Source organism: Aphis gossypii, chromosome 1 (genome assembly GCF_020184175.1).
Source record: "Aphis gossypii isolate Hap1 chromosome 1, ASM2018417v2, whole genome shotgun sequence".
Classification (NCBI taxonomy): Eukaryota; Metazoa; Arthropoda; class Insecta; order Hemiptera; family Aphididae; genus Aphis; species Aphis gossypii.
The window spans coordinates 3654671-3670252 of record NC_065530.1 but is presented as its reverse complement, the minus strand read 5'-3'; the positions used below and the strand labels follow the sequence as shown (position 1 = coordinate 3670252).

Genomic DNA, 15582 nt, shown 5'->3' with positions numbered 1-15582 from the left:
ATTACGTGTACAGCACTGCAGTCTGCAGGGACCACCCATATTCTTAGAGAGACATTCGTCAAAAGCGAACTAGAAATCGGGTTCGGCGTGTCGCATGTGTAACGCACTCGGTCGGCGGTATAACAATAAATCGTCGTGGTAGTGGCGTGAGACTATACGGATATTATATGGAACATTATTAATTATTATGTATACAATGAATTAGGTAAATATAATATATTATTGTTATTCGTAACACTAAACTCATGTAAATATTAAACAAATAGGAATATATTAATATTATTGTTAATCCACAAAATAGATAGAAATCGACCTATTAGCGTTATATGACGGATGATCAATGATCGTTCAAACCTCTTCCCTCTTAACCATGACACCACATCTTTAATTCTTCAGTTCAAATTTTTACTTATTTAAAAAATTATGATAATATGTACAAGGCTTGGACTCTAATACAAAGTGCATTATTTTTGGATGCTCTATAGGAAAATGCATTCCAAGTGCTTAATTTGTTATACATGTAACAAGTATGAAATTTTTATTTTGCAAATTTTAGAGTTTTCAGATAACTTCTGCAGTACATATATTACTATTATTGTAATATATTGTACGAGTTTTTTATGTCAATTGGGAAATTTTAAATATTATATCGAGTAATATTGTTTTTATAATATTTGCTTTAATAGCAGTTTTTAGATATTTTTCATTCGTACTAATTGTCAATCGTTCTATTTATGAATGCGATAGCGTCTTTATCTATGTCCAGTGGTTATCGGATGTGGTGTCTTACCGAGACTCAAATAATTAACAACTAATTGGTCAGTGGATGATAAATCGCGATTGCTTTTATTTCTAGTACCTATACCGTTCATTTATTGATCACGTCTAAGTCTAGTATTTTGTTTTTGTATTATTATTAATTTCGTTGATAAATAAATGTTTTAAAAATTCTGAGAGTTAAGTCGTCTTTTCCCGCTTGAATTGATGCGTGCTGATAAATAAAATTTTGGACATCCATTTTTTAAAAGCATTATCTTGTTGACCATTTATTGTTGGAGTATTTTTTTTATAGTTTTTAGAGTATTTAAATCCGGCATCTAATAATGGAATGTGTTTATAACTTGGGTGATCACTAGAGTGACGACATAAAATGCCCTCTATGTGTTGGGTATATAGCGGGTTAACACTATTATCAAATGAGTAGTTTAATAGGTATTACGACTGTACGACTGGTATGAGCCGATAAACTCAGTAGTCACCACAACAGTGATACAATTGTTGCTAATAATAATACTCTGTTCTGTAATCGCAATTACATGGCCCGTGGCCGAGATCGCCATAATACGTGTAGGTACAACATTGCTGAAAGCATATCACACGAACTATATTATATTGTTTACACCGACTGCATCAAAAAAATTTTTTAAATTTTTCGAATATTTTCACTAGAGTTCTTTAACGGTGATTCACATATGCGATTATATATTATTATGGCCAGTGGCGTATATAGGGGAGGGGGGAGGCTTCAAACCCCTGAAATTTATGGTTGGTATGGGCATTGATTTTGATTGTTATAATATTATTTATAATATTATGATACATTTTATTTTAACCCCCTTCCGAAATTAATTTCTATATACACCACTGATTATGGTTAACAACGGCATATTTCGCGTGGCATATTTCGGCTGTTAAACGCGCGCAACGATCTGTGCACAACCGCACTGTTTACAATGCAATTTATAATAATATTGTCAATAATAATATCGTCATATGCGTCTAATAATAATATTACGTTTATCAATTTATAATATAATTTATTATTGTGTCACAGGGCTAATTTCACTGAGAATTTATGCAAGTGTGCCGGCTGTGGTGTACAGAAAAAAAAATCGACGCCGGAGCAGGATTTATTATTATTAGATCGAAATCTGCGGTAGCAGATATCCCGCGGGATAGTGCCTCTCTCCTTTGCAATCCTTGTTATGTGTGGGGATGTGAAAAACCGCAGAAGGACATATTCGTTCCGCGTCTACCCTATACACAGCCACACAGGACCAACTGTCCCAATGGATCATACTTTCTAGAATTATTCGGGAATCATCGCACACATTTCACATACGCTACGGACCGCGAGGGGCATAGTATTATATATATAGGCAAAGGTAATATTATTATCCTAGTCGGTCTGGTTGGTTCGAATTTCCCGGCATCAGGTGATGACTTCAGAATATAACACATACAAAATATAATAATATATAATATTATATTACATAGCACTCGGTACTCGATAGTTGGTACAGTAAGATGTGAATGAGCAGTCGAAAAATATACACCTCCACCGGCAGCCACCGCACTGTTAATCGGTTATTAATTATTATACTTTATTATCCATCTCCAGATGTCAATTTATCGTTGTAGTTGCAATGGAAAAGGTACGATCAAATTATGACAAATTTAAAATTGTAGTGACGCCTATAAACTATTACCGGTTTTTAAACGGCCGACGGATAATACAGCATTGCCCGTTTATCTCGACGGCCTTGAAAATGAATTAATTAATTAAATTATATATTTATATATAATAATAATATACGTCAAAAATTAATTTAAATATTGATACTATTCGAACATTAAAAATAAGCCGATAATTTTTACAAATATGTAGGTTTAAACTTATTCAAGATATTGTTGGTTAATAGTGCTTTTATGGTGTATTAATTAATGTCAACTTAATATTATATAAGATAATAATTTCTATTTGTATCCATTTAATCATTTATAATAAATTGTTATATCTATTATATTTATTTATCATTAAATCTATTTATTTTTTCTTTACAGGTGTATATTTATTATTATTAGTACTTCATCATTACAAACAAAAGGTTATCCTCTGTGGTGAGGTGGGTCATTAAGTAGTATAATATTATTATATCATAAATAAGTACCATATTATTATTGTAAATACATTGATGACCAATAAAAGTTAATATTACAGTATATCCGAATAGGGTATATGTCATTTAAAGAAGTTTGCGAAAAGAAGTTTAAAAAACAATATAATTTGGTAAAATAATTTCAAATCATAGAAAAAAGTATCGAAATATTTATTGTTATTAGATTTTACTTAGTATTTTATAATTGATACTATTTGATAAAACTGTTTACGTTAGTATATTATATGTAAATGCCAATATGTACATGTAGTAGATCTATCATACCTATCTAACATTATTTATCTTAAATTCATAACCCCCATCTTTAGACATCCAACTATTAAAAATTATATTATTACTTTTTGCAATGCACATTAGAAATATAAGATTGTTTTCTCTTTTATAAGTTATTTACTTTTTATATTGTTTATATTCAGAGGTAAATTAGCCAGGGAGATGAGAGACAATTGTCTCTCGGGTCCTCGATCATGTTATATTAATAAAAAATTTATAAAATATATACTATATATAGTATATACTTATAAAATACCATTAATTTACTTGTATAAAGATTTTAAAAATGATAATTGAAAATACAGAAATTGTGCAATAATTTTGTGATGGATTTTTAAATTCGAATAATTATAAAAAATTTAATATTATCGACTGAGTATTAATATACTATTACCGTTAAGCGCGTCGCAAAATAATTTAATGCTCGTTTATAAATGAATATAATTTCATATTTTTATGAGATGCGTTAATGTCGTTCGAACTTACGTACTCACAATTTACTAGGAGAATCTACTATTCTCAAATTCTTTACTAAATGTCTGAACTAAGTAGTTATATTAATAATAATATATAGTTTATTGTATACAATATGTCAATATTAGTATTTACCTATGTTTGCAATATTATTATAAATGTAGTTTAAATAACTATATTACAGTTTACTTCTTGGTAATTCTAGACATTATAATAGCATCTACATAATTTATTAACTATTAATACCAATTAATAAATAATTTATACTTTATTTGAGATGTATAATAATTATTAATTAATTGGTATAAAAATCAAACACGATAAAATAAAACTATATTATCTTACACTGAACTGCATATTTTACTATAAAGCTTTCTAAGTAATATGTAATGATCAATAGGACTTTTAAGACGTATTTATAAATATTATATATAATATGAAGCTAATCTAATTATAATTTTGTACTTTAATGTTTTAATTAATTTTGTATTATACATATTCTGTTATTAGTTATTATTTATATAATTGTACAAAGTTTAAAAGTATAAAAAAATACTGAGGTGATAATTTAACCATTGATTAGAAAGATAAGTCATTTAAAATAATATGATACCAATAGTTTAATTCCGGACCATAATAGCTGATTAATCACCCATACCCATTGAAATTAGGTTACCCCTGATTATTATAAAATTATTTTTACAATGTTTATTAAATACTATAATGATATACTTAATTTATTAATTATTAATCTTATGTTTTTTATGGGACATTATTTTTCCTAAATTTGGAAGTTTTACTCATTTCAAAACATACAAGCAAAATTAAAAAACCCAATACTTATTAAAATTATATATTATCTGCAGTAGGATAAGTTAGGGGGTAATGGGAGGGCACTGTCCCTTTATATTTTTGTAGGAGTTAAACTTATGATTTTACTTTACTAATTTTGATTAGAAATCATAACTATTGATTTTATTACTTTTACAAATGGTATTAAAACTTGATTTAGTTATTTACATTTGTAATCGAATTATTAGATTAAATAAAATTTTTTTTTAATGGAGAATTATGTATGCTTGGTCCTTTGGATCCGGTTTTGCATACAATTCGCTTAAAGATAATTCGTGCCGCAAACGTCGCGTAGACTATAACGTGCTGGGTAGCCTAGTTTCTTTTTTATTTTGCCGACTTTTGTCATCTATACTACTACGAAACTATTAGTGTGGCCATCGGTATATTTGTATGATAATAAAGTATAATAAGGAAATTTGTATTATAATACCTCGACAGACAGACGGAAACACGATTCCACCGGTTTCGATAAATTATGTTTACGCAATGTAAACCTGATCGGTGTTTCGTAAACTTCATTCGCACAAGTTATTTTGTCGTCGATTCTTTCCATTTTTTTCAATAAACGCGCCGCGCGAACAGACGCTTTCCATTCATACAGGTATAGATACCTTACTCATAATATAATATACTACGACGACAACGTTACACGCAAATCGCGTATTATCTTATTGTTATTATTATTGTTGTTATAGAGACATATGCCCACATAAACGATGCTAAATATATGTAAATATTAAAAAAAAAACAGTGACGAAATCGAATAATTTCAAGGCTACCATTTAGCACCTATAACGTATATTATAGACATAGGTAGTATATTAGTATCGTCCAGTGTCGCGCGTGGGAATTACATTCGTTTTTCCCAGAAAACCGCTGACAGTAGTACGACTCAAATTTCAATTTTCAACTCGATGTAATCAAAAATGTTATTACGATTCCAAGATATTTTGTAGTTACAATTTTTAAATTTTTGTCATAGACGTTCTTCTACAAAAACCTAGTCTTTCTCATATAGTTCACAACATACACACTACTCCGCTATCCTATCGTAATGCCATCAATTTGTCTATGTATAATATTAGAAGTGTACAATTTCATAAATATAATACTGTCAGCGCATCGTCTGCAAAAAATTATTCGGACATATTTTCCTCCCACTCTACCTTTTCCGCTATATGCTATTTACACTATTCGAGAGAATTTTTCATGCAATATGTATAATAGCTAAGCAATAGTTTCAAATTATGTACATGGTAACTGATCCCTTAGGAGTTAATTGGTTAAGGTATAGTGCTATACAGTTCAGATAATCAGAAGACCGCAGTCAAATTCTAACTACGGTAAACAGAAAACTGGACAGTAAACATATACAGTCATATTTTACTTAATTACGTTCTTTTAAATTTAATTTATTGATAATTATTTTCATAGTAATTAATAACATTAAATATACCTATAATATTATATTATTCTTTGTTTTAAAAATTTGGATACAGATAATGTTATCTTAAAATAATAATACGTGCTTACAACGGTCAACGCCATCGAAAATTTAATACCTATTGTGTAACTTATTTAATACATTTTTGTAACGAATAGTCGATTTACCACTTTGTGTATTTAGTTTTGTATATGAAAATAATGCTTTGCAACTATTATGAAAATAGATTTTTTTTTTTTGGAACTTGTTTTTAAATTTTTCTTTTTTACCCTGTCCCTGTGCGGGTTTTCGGAACAAAATTCGATTGGGATGTTATTAATTTTAACTACCTATCTGTTACGATAGTTTTTCGTTTTTCGAGTGATTTTGTTGTTTTGGTGGTAAGGAGAGGGGATAAAAGGAATACATCTTAGATTCTCGTTAAATACGCAGCTGCAACGGTTTAGTATACGTGGTAGGTACTCAACAATATTACCTACCTACCTATATAAATATGCATTATAAACGGCCCATCGCGCCATCGATGCGTATGTGTAATGGAGGGGGCTGGGTGAGAAGTTCCTAAACAATACAAAATTCCTATTTTTTCAGTCCAGAAAAAAATCGGTCGAAAAGATGACTTAAACATATAGTAGCCAGCACTAGCCGACCGGCGAGATCATGTTCTGATAAGCATCATCTGATCTCCGGACAAAACTTTGTCGGCTCTTTACTCGTCGGCATTGATCGGCGGCGATAGATAAGAATACACACACACACGCGGCTTAATGTTCGACTGGTCTGCCCCCGACCTATATATATTGTATATATATATATATGTATAAATCTACCCGAATTTTTTGAAATATAGGTATATGATAATATGCTTATTGCTTATAAATATATGTATACGAGTGAAAGATGTACTATACAGTCTATACTTGCCAGTCGCCACTGAACACCAAAGTCGTATCATTATTATTATTATCATCACATTCATCGACTCTATGATTTAATTATTATAGTACCTATCTATATAGTATAATATATCTTTAAACCATTATAAGTACTGTAGTTTTATTATGTGTTGCACTAGACGAAAAACGCAGACATTGAGTAAATGTCACACATTGCTCCGGGACCAGGCATCAGGCCATTATCTCAAACAATGCAATGATATATTTATTATAATATATCAGGGGTGGTTAACTTTTATGAAATTTTGATCATCCACTGAGTTTTTTTAGGTCTTTGCGATTGGCCGTAAAAAAAAGATCGTTAATAATTAAAAATATACAAATATATTTATTATAATATGCATTTCTTTTTTTTAGAATATCGTCGCGATCGACTTGATCGACCCCTGTTATATATTATATGTACTCTCGACTGGATTTTATTGATTCCACAATTTTAATATCAATTCCGCTGCACAACTATACAATATGTTAATTTCGTCATACATTTTATATTTTAATTCCGTTCATCTGTTGGCTTATAAAACAATATGATACATAAACAAAATAGTATAACTCAGCTACCTAATATTTATTTTTATTTAAATGATCGTCAAACATTATTACCCACAATAAGAAAACTAAAATACATATAGTATGGTTAAAAAAGACATTAAAATGTACAATGTAAGATTTGATACAAAATCAAATTTAATTATTATCATTAAAAATAGTGATTTTATGTTAATTTAATGTAGGTACATAGGTAAGTGAATTGATCAATTATTTTAAATTATCAGAGTCTACCACAACTTGGTCAATCAATAAGTTTCTTAAAGGTAAAAAGATCATTTCGGTGGAATCGATATACATCCCTCGTTGCAAATATGTTTTCTCAAAAATTCGGATTCCAGATTCAGTTTTGTGATCTATCATCTATCTATCTATCTATATTTATAAATATGCAGTACTTTATACATTATATTTTAAAAAATAAAGTCTTTGTGCATGCATAGAATTTTATTATAATTTTTTCCCCGGCTTGGAACCCCCGTGGACTACGCAAATCGATTCGGTTCGTGGAAATTTCGTACGTGCTTTGCAATCCCCTCCGTTCATCGCTCTATATAACAAAAATAATGCGCTCTTCTCTCACTGTCGCCCCCGCAGCCTCCATCGAATTCCACAGACACTTTTAGCTTTATTATAGACTTTTATTTTATTAGTCTTTATACTCATAAAGCGTATCCTACATAATAATATGTTAATACTCAATATTGTTGTAGTAGACGAGGGTATACGGCTCAAATTAAATATTCGTCGTCAACGCGCACATCTCTAACAAGTTTCGTGATGCATACAGCATACTTATATTACATGGAATTAAATATGTATAACAACATTATGACGTGACACCAAAAAAAAAAAAAACAAAAAAACGATGTGCAATAATTCACATTGTTCCAAAATCAAGTATAGAGTATACTTATACTTAGAACTACAGAACTACTACCTTAATAGTTTAAATTGTGGAAAAAAATTTAATCAAATTGTATGCTTAGAGTTACGTAGTGACAAACGCTATGTAACAATAATAAAAAAAAAATTTTTGGATGACGCGTAACGTTTCAATATTTTAAAAATATACTGAATCCATGAACAATAAAAAAAAATACTACCTATTTACCTATTAAAAATTAATAGGTAAATTAACCAACACGATATACATTGTTAGTGAGCACAACTGACAATAGCAACAAGATAAACACTTAAAATGTAATTACTTAAATAAAAATAATAATTACACACCTAATATATCTTACAACTATATGACGTGTAATAAGTAGTACTCAATATTTTATTTTATTATTACAATTATTTTATTGACAGTTAATTAGTTTTGATATTTTTTGTTATACATGTTTTAATTTACTAATTTAAAATATATAGGTATTTATAATGGTACTATTAGTACCTAAACAGTTTAAATAACAGTATTAATTTTATTTTTTATGTAGATATTTTTGTTTTAAATACGAATATTAGACTTTTTTAGCTTTTATACTCAATTTATTGTAATTGATTGTTTTTATTATGATTGGATGTGTCGATTTTTATACAATCATACATTATTCGTGTGTTAGTAACGACGAATCGTGGTGGAAATAATAATAATAAAAAACGTAACATTCGCATTTGTACGGATAAATTGAAATCGACGTCAAAAATTCAATTAAAATTAAAAATAATATCAAATTGATAGCTTTTCTCATAGTAATAATTGGTTTTCATTATTATTTTTTAAACGATTCATAAAGTTTCAACTAGAGGTGATATTTTCACGAATGGTTAATTTATTATACAGCACAGAGGTATAACACTGTATTCTGTGTTATTATACACTGGCAACAGTGATACACCAGAATGTAAAAACCAAATACAAATAATACGTTTTAGCACTTTTTACGGAAGTAAAATATAAATATACTTGTTTTCGGCTCGATAAAGTAAAATCGATAATATATTTACTGCATGCAGTATTGTAATTTAGTAGTAATAACATTACCTTTGATATTCTAGTGTAAAATATCAATATATAATAAACAAACGGACTTAGCGATGATCGAAGTGTACATAATGTCAGGTATAAATTTAGGTATAAGGTCTTTAACTAATATTTATAGATTATTGTTAGAGCCACTCAAATGTCTAAAATTATATTGCAGTTATAGTATAACATTTATTTCTGAATTTTGACGTAACGGTTATAAACTTGGAAGTAACTAGCTTTAATAGTTATAGGGACTAGAGTATCTACTAGAATACGAAAGTTTAAAATAAGGGAGTGTGAAAATGTATAGAAAGATAATATATATAAATATATATATTAACGTTTTTAATTGTTCTGATTTCAATATAGTTAACTTTATTTTGCTTTTTTACCATCTGATTTTTTTTCAAATTTTTTTTAATAATTTTCATGAATATTTTAACATACTTCTATTTATTATATTATATTTTGACTATAATATTATTATTGCCAGAAATTATAAAACCAGTGAAAAAACCAGCTATAAACGGAGGATTGATAAGAATAACTATAGGTATCGTTATTACGTTGGAATTGTATAAATTTATCAAAATGACCGCAATTACAGTTTTATTTAAGACTTGAAGAAAGGGAAAATTATCTGTATTATCAGCTTATAATTATGACACATCAAGTACTTTAGTTGATCGGTAAATGTCTATCAGTTAGTTTAGTGTTGTATATACAATTTAACAGTATGATTTAAATGATTTAGTTTTAATGAAATATGCATCAACTACTTCAGCTGATGTGGAAACGTCATTTTCTATGTGTAAAAATATATTATTACCAAATAGGATGAGTTTTAGCAAAAATAACTTAACCAAATATATGATTGTAAATTCGTTTTTTAATACATAATAAATGTATTAACTATAATTTAATGTGTAATTTAAAATTAGTTTTTTCAAAATTAAACATACTAAATGCTGTTTTTGCTTTTTCAGCTACCTACTTAAAATACTTTTTTAAGGATTTATTTTGCTACTAAATTTGAACCTTAGTAATTAATAACTAATAATTATTTAATTGTTATGCATTCTAAGTTGCGTTAGACAGTTCTAAATTATAATGAATATTTGTAACTCATACAGTGATGAATTGATAAACAATAAAAATAAAATTATTTTATTATATTATTTATTCGTACTATAAAGCGTATATTCTATCTAAATGAAACAGTGCATCAACTATGACGATATAATTGTGTAAGTTTGGAAAATGAGTGGGTACCTACGCATATTACAACGTGCCACAGTGGCTGTGACGGTCGGTGGGGTAATCTCCGTGGACACCCCTAAAGTACATATAATGTACACAACTATATTATAACGTTGAAGGGGTTATGACGTCGGCGGTGGTGATGTTGTTGTTGTTGTTTCCGTCGTCGTCATTCACGGGGAAATCGATGTGACCTTGAAAAATAAATTCGATTCAAGGCGGGTGGAATCCTTTCGGGTATACAGTAATCGGTCAGATGTCTCCGTACTATAATATTTTAATATATATACGGCTGCCCCTCTAGTTCGTTAGCGTGATAACAGTAATACGGTATACTATTATATTCTATTTTCGCACGTTTATAATCATTATTTTACCCGTCTTGTCACCCGTTGTCGGGGCAAAAATTACAATATAAATATAGGAGCGTCCCGCGGGCGTTGGCGCCAAAATGTGTCGGAGAAAAACCAATTTGATGCAGTAGACAGACGCCATTGTCCAAGTGAGTGACAACTGACGATACAATAACAATACATAATATTATATTATTATTAATGTTTGTAGTTTATCGGTGGTCTGCTAGTGGGTGTAGGGTGGTAAATGGTGACTCAGTAGGACACTGCTTTATAAAAACCGCAACATACACCACAACAGTACGAAACACACGAGAATACGAGATGTTAGAATTATTGGACTCTTGACCCAAAGTCTTTGCTAGATGTGGTCCCATCAATACGTAATTTAATATCCATAAAAAAATCCATTATCACATTAGATTAATTTTTAAAAATATTCTTCTAAAATATTAACTAATTGTAAAAATTCAAGTTAGCAATGTTAGCATGAACGAATAATTCAAGTGTTCAATTACAAATTAAAACTTTCATATCATACACGATGTAGATTTACTATTAAAATAGTTGAAAGTTGAACATTTTTATTTGTTCTTTTTATGAATTTTATTTATTTTAACTGCAAATTGCTGCATGCGATAAGATAATATATATTATGTAGTATTGTAAAATAATTATTTAAGATTACTATAAAAATGTGATTTAAAAAAAGGTTTTACGTTTTTTACTGTTTCACCATAGTTGTGATCGCAATACTATGGAAAAATTCATCTATTTACTTCCCAATAAAACTTTGAAATATAGGTAAGTAATATACTAATATTGTATAGAATTAAAATTAAGAAACTCGTAAAAAAACAATTTTATGGAATACTGATTAATCAAAATATAAATTTCATAAATTAATCAATTATTATTATTTTTTTAATTTCTATTTGAAAAGATAATTATTATACAATTTTACAGTAGATACAAATAAGTGTATTATTTTTTTTTTGTATTGCGTACAATGTACATCATAAAATAATTTAGAAAAAAAAGGTACCAATGATGTGTAATACGCGGTGAAATACTCAACATGACCAAATATTATGAAAGTCATTTAGTCATATTAACATTACATCATTACATACATTATTTATGCACACGTGAAAATCTCCAGAAATGGTGAAAACAGTACATATACATGTCCCAATATATCACTGGACGTTTTATGATATATATCGTGTTCTTATATGTATATACGACAATGGGATTTTATGGGCTTTTTTTTGCTCTTTATATTTTGATTTGTGATCGCTGCCGTGATGTTAATATTATTATTATTATATATACGTTGCCGATAATATTAAAGATCTGTCGACGCATATCTCGAGTGCCGTTTACGCGTGTTGTAATATATGTTTACGTCGTACAAAAGGAGGGGCGAAAAGTGAAGAGAGAGAATTTAGCGTGAAAAGTTGAAGATTTATTCTCGCCATCGTAAGCGCATGGGAAAAACTCGCAGAACGACGATAATAGTGTTAAAAAAACCCGATCAGAAAGTTTTAAACTTGTTTAAGATAAGTTCAGCTCAAAAATTTAAATACAATTTTCAATTATATTTGTTATTGCATCAATTATTATTACATTATTTTATATTTACTGTTTGGTACACCATAAAGTAATAAATAATAATAAAGACTCAATAGTATATTAAATAAACCTAATTATAGTACAAATTTAAAGAAATAAAATTTAAGATGAGAAATTTATATTTAAAACAAGAGTATATAAATATTAAAATTTTTTTTTTTTTGAACATGTTTTGACATTTAATAAATATTTTCACCATTCACAAGGTTGGACATTTTCTGATTTTAAAAATAAACATTACATCCCAATCCCACCTTTGACAAACCTTATAGACTTCCCGAAACCCATAATTATTATTATTATCACGTCCGAATACAATAATAAATTATCGTTGGCAATGTAAACGAAGCGGTTTATGGTTGTCTTTAAAATATTGCCATGACTATTCGAAAATTGCATTACATGAAAACAGGTACATGAATAAGATATGATGCTTTTTTAAGTCTCAAGTTTAAAGTCGTGGTCCGAAAATTTATATGAAAAATGTTGAAATGTGCTAAACGTTTAATCACAAGATACTGGTCATTTTGTGTTATGTCGTATCACTTGTATTTTTGTAATATTTATAATTTATACATACATACATCGATTATTGTTATACCTATACTCGCTGTAATAATCTTATCGGCTATCTGGTTTGTACTTTCCCGATCAGTCGCGAATATAATGCCATAAGATGAACGCATCAGTGCGAGCGACTATAATTAATATTATAATATTATTATATAAAGATTTGCAATAAAAGTGCATTTAATTCAATTTATCAACTCGTAATTAATACCGTGCATACCAATTCGAAACAAAATGTATCAAAAAAATCATAGAAAACATTACTGTTAATATCAAACATTATTATTATATTTAATTTGTACGTGTGTTCAAATCATTTTTAATTTTTTGTGTTTTCTTTCTTATTAGTGTTTTCATTTTATACAAACATGTTATTATAATGTATTAACGTACACGAATACTGAAATTTATCATAATAATACATTATACATTGTTTAACCATTTTACATGGTTACATATTTGGGATCGGTCAGTAGATTCGAACTTAACGCGATTTGATAATTTGAGAAAATAACAATCTTTAGGTACCAAGTACCAACACGTTAATAGTGATTGTACTACGCGCGACGCTGTAATAAGAATAATTGGTTTTCGATCAACAACACAGCCCGCATAAAATAATATTATTTTCAACGGCGTCTTGTATTATCTGGGATTTGATAACTTTTAATTTCCAAGTCTATTTTGGACTAGCTCCCACTTCCGGTCATACAAGACTCGGTCTCTAATGTCTAGACGGAACTCTGTGACTCTGTCGTTATTCCAAGAACGAGTAGATATTAGATAGGTACAATAGAATATGACGAATATTATCAAGTCTTTCACAATAGGCTATATACTACATAGTTTATACCTAACGATACCGAAGTACGAAAAATATTAATACGACAATAGTTACTACTTTGATAGATACCATAATAATATCTGAATCGAGCAGTTGTATAACTATATCATTAACTAGAGTTAGAATTTCGATGCTAGTATTTTATCATATTATTATTTATTACTAAACGTTATGAACGTTTAACGTAACTTTGAATCGAAGTAAGAGGTTTTAATTTGCATTTTTTGATAATTTTCATTTTTTAGATAATTTTAGGGTTTTAGGGCGTCTAATATAAAATACTAGTTTTTTTTTTTAAAAAAAAAATGAATTTTAAAATTTTTACTTTTGGTGATTCTATTTAACGGGTAGCCTCCTTCCCTACTATTCATATGATTGCTTATATTTTCTTATTATGCTATAGATACAAGCATAATTTTAGTTTTCTTTAAAAAAAAAAAACAAAAATATTTGTATTAAAATTTTTGTAATAAATAGTTTTGTAATATGCCACAACAGTGGTTTATTTCGTTGAAAATTTTAAATAATAATAAGCCCAATGATACTTATAGTGCTTAGAGAAAAAAACCTCACGATCACACCTTCTGAAACGTCATCATTCATATCATAATTATAAGTTATAATTATGTTATGAATAAATGTTACAATATTGTCAATATTAATAACGTTATTTAATAATAATTATAATATATATTTTTATTACAATAATATTGTACCAATGTATCGTTCGCGCCGGCTGAGCTGTGCCGCAATTTATTTGCATGGACGCATATGGCGTCATGGCCGGAACACGATTACGTGCCACGGTCCAGATTCTATTTTAATCGATATTTTTCTGGCAATAAAAATCGCTTTACGAGTTTTATCGTTGCGTTCATACTTCAAGATAATATTATATACATGTGTTCATAGAAAAGTAGCTTGCTGATGTCCCACCCACTCGCGTGACAAATCGACTGCCACTTATAATTTTTATTTTACTAAGTCCCCCGCTTTTTAAGCCAGCTTAGTTAAATAATTATAATTACCCATCACCGAAACCACTTTTAGCTTCATCCTATCATTTTTAAACTCGTTGTCCCCTCTCTGTGAAAACTATCTACGACAATACGACATAATATACTTTATAAAGTGTACAAAAATCTAATTAAATTTGATACGTTTGCATACTTTAAGCTGCAGTTTACCGTTTAGCTGTTATGTAGTTAATTATACTAGATAAGTACTAACAATTTAAATGGGTACACGAATTAAATAAGATTCCTTAAAAAATGTAAAAAAAACTAACAAAAGCTTTAAATAATATTACAATACTCTTTTGGACAATTCTTATAATATAATGTTATCGAAAAATCATTCGTTCGAGTTGGAAATCATCAAACGATTATTATTCAGAATTACGCGACGAACGAAAAAATACACAAAAAA

At 28.6% G+C, this 15582-nt stretch overlaps 1 long non-coding RNA gene across 1 annotated transcript in view; it reads right to left on the bottom strand.

Moving 5' to 3' along the window:
• Nucleotides 1-15582, bottom strand: part of LOC114128991 (uncharacterized) — a 165945-nt gene that overhangs the window by 126753 nt on the left and 23610 nt on the right. The window lies entirely within an intron of this gene.